Here is a 2,500-nt window from a genome sequence, read left to right as displayed (position 1 = left end):
ATATTTGAAGAGTTCACCCTAGTGATGATGAGACTCCGTCTTGGACTGTTTGAGAAAGATCTTGGTCACAGATTTGGAATTTCAGAGTCCACGGTGTCTACTATTTTCCATGCCTGGATACATTTTCTATGCAAAGAGTTTGAAGGGTTTGTGTCTTTCCCAAGAAGAAGCTTGTTGCAGGAGAAAATGCCCAAAATGTTTAAAGAGCTCTATCCCAAAACAGTTGTTATCATTGATGCTGTGGAGTTTCGTATGCAGTCCCCTTCAGCCCTTGACCTCAATTCGGCCTGTTACTCATCATACAAAGGAACAACGACCATGAAAGAACTGGTAGGAATTAGTCCTTTGGGAGTGGTGTCATTCATGAGTGAGTTGTATACTGGTAGCATTTCCGACAAAGAGCTCACAATGGCCAGTGGACTGTACAAATTGCTTTCCCCTGGAGATGATGTAATGGCCGATAAAGGGTTCGATATACAAGATGACCTGGCCAGGTATGGAGTTACTTTAAACACTCCAGCATTTTTGAAAGGGAGCAGCCAGTTTACAATACAGGAGACACAACACAATAAGAAGATCGCCAGCCTCAGAATTCATGTGGAAAGGGGAATTGAACGAATCAAGAATTGGCACATTTTTGACAGGTGCCTAACTATCCTTTTAGCACCTGTTGCGAGTGAGATATTTTTTGTGGTTGGAGGCCTCACTAACTTTCAGCCTCCTTTGATAGATTAGAAGGTGATACTTAGAAAAACTGTTCATTATGTTCAATAAATACACCGATGACATGTACAACACAAAATTGGCTATGACCAACATATTTGAACAGGCCAGCTAACCACCACAAGAAAGCATCGGTAATGGTTAACTTACCCCATTAACTATGTTGGTCATAGATAATTCTGTGTTTTATATTAACACACCAATACAGCTCAACAGTTTCTTTAGAATAACCGAAAAATAGAAATAGACAAAATAACAATAATTGCTAGGCTGCCCTGCAAGTGGCAAACAAACAAGAAAGTGTAATCAGGAAAGTTCAGTTGAACATTGTTTTTATCTGTTGGTACTCAAGGCACACCAATTTTAACCTTACAAAATACAATGAAAGCAACTCTTTATCCTTGTGCCAATGAAATAAATAATCTGCAAGTAAATTTATTACGGCAACCTTAATCTCTGTAGCCCATACTTAATCCTTGGGTATGCCAGTTCTGTTGTGACATACTTTGCAAAACAAGAATTCAGCTGATTCAACACTGGTGACCAAAATTCAGCATTAAATGTGACTTTGACTGCCAATATGTCATTACCAACTTTGAAAGTTTTGTCTGGCTGTTCAACAGCACCCTTGATGAGAAAAACAGTCCATTCTTTATTGCTAGTAAACATTTGTTGTTGAACTTGATAGTAATATTTGTGTTGTTTATTAATAGCTATTCCTAATGGGCTTTCCTCGTTCAAAACAACTATGCACTTTCCTCTTAGCACAATCAAGCAATGTTTCATTACAGTCTAAAAAAATCAGTTTCACCTCCACTAAACCTTCACTGGGAATTTCAGAGGGCTGCTTGTGAGTGTGTGGGCTCACTGGGAGGGGGTTCCTTTTCAATTTTAGTCTTCCCATGCACATGTTTCGTAAACTTGCAGTGAGAAATTGGTACATTTTCAATCTTGCGCTTGCGTGGAATATTCCATTGGCATGGTTTTGATGTAAAAGATACTGTGTCTGCTTCTCTTGCCTGGAATTTAAAATATTGCTCCAGGGCAAACAAAGTTGCTGCCACATGATTACAACGTCCATCAATATCTGCCGGACATCCATCGTAGGCTTTGACTACTTGGCCAAGTGCATCCATAACTATGAAACAGCTGTATGCCTTGCTCTTCTTCATGGAGGGAAGTACCTCACTTTTAACATAAAAGTGATCATTCAGTTTTTGACATTTGATGGACAACACATGCCCCGACTTAAAGAAATTGAAGCCTTTCACAAGGGGCTTCGCCGTTGAAAGTTGTTTCTTGGCATCACACGTTTCAATCATATATCTGCAAATGACTCCGTAATTAATTTCTGGAAGGATGCTTAAATTTTCTGAAAACCCGTCGGATGGAAAACTCAAAGGAAGTGTCACTGGCATGATTTCCCCGAGAATACCAAGTTTTGCCTTCTTTTTTGCTACATTTAAGCCTCCATCTGGATCTTGAAGCTTGCTCAGGTGAAGGCCACCACTAATGTAATCTTTAACCCTGAGACAAAAATTAAGTAACCAAGGAGAAATGATTAAAGCTAGGGATGTGGCAAATGGTAATTATCGAAGGAGGTTTTACCGGGGAAGTGCTCAATATGTATATGCCAAACCTAAAATTCTACAGGATTCGTTACATTAAGTGTACATAGCATAGTGTCTTCACTCCTAACCTCTGAACCAAATCTTCTTTCTTCCCCGTAGTCTTCGCTCCTCTACACAAAAGCCATCTTTGCAGTTGTTTAACTTTA

The 2,500-nt window shown here is 39.4% G+C and overlaps 1 protein-coding gene and 1 pseudogene across 1 annotated transcript in view; both read left to right on the top strand.

Annotated features, from left to right (window-relative positions):
- The window catches only part of LOC138006153 (uncharacterized), an 843-nt pseudogene extending 108 nt beyond the window's left edge, over positions 1-735 (top strand).
- Positions 1-2,500, top strand: part of LOC138005390 (uncharacterized) — a 5,081-nt gene that overhangs the window by 1,976 nt on the left and 605 nt on the right. The window lies entirely within an intron of this gene.

This window comes from Montipora foliosa, chromosome 6 (assembly GCF_036669935.1).
Source record: "Montipora foliosa isolate CH-2021 chromosome 6, ASM3666993v2, whole genome shotgun sequence".
NCBI lineage: Eukaryota > Metazoa > Cnidaria > Anthozoa > Scleractinia > Acroporidae > Montipora > Montipora foliosa.
The sequence above is the reverse complement of the archived record's forward strand: the minus strand, read 5'-3'. Positions and strand labels throughout refer to the sequence as shown.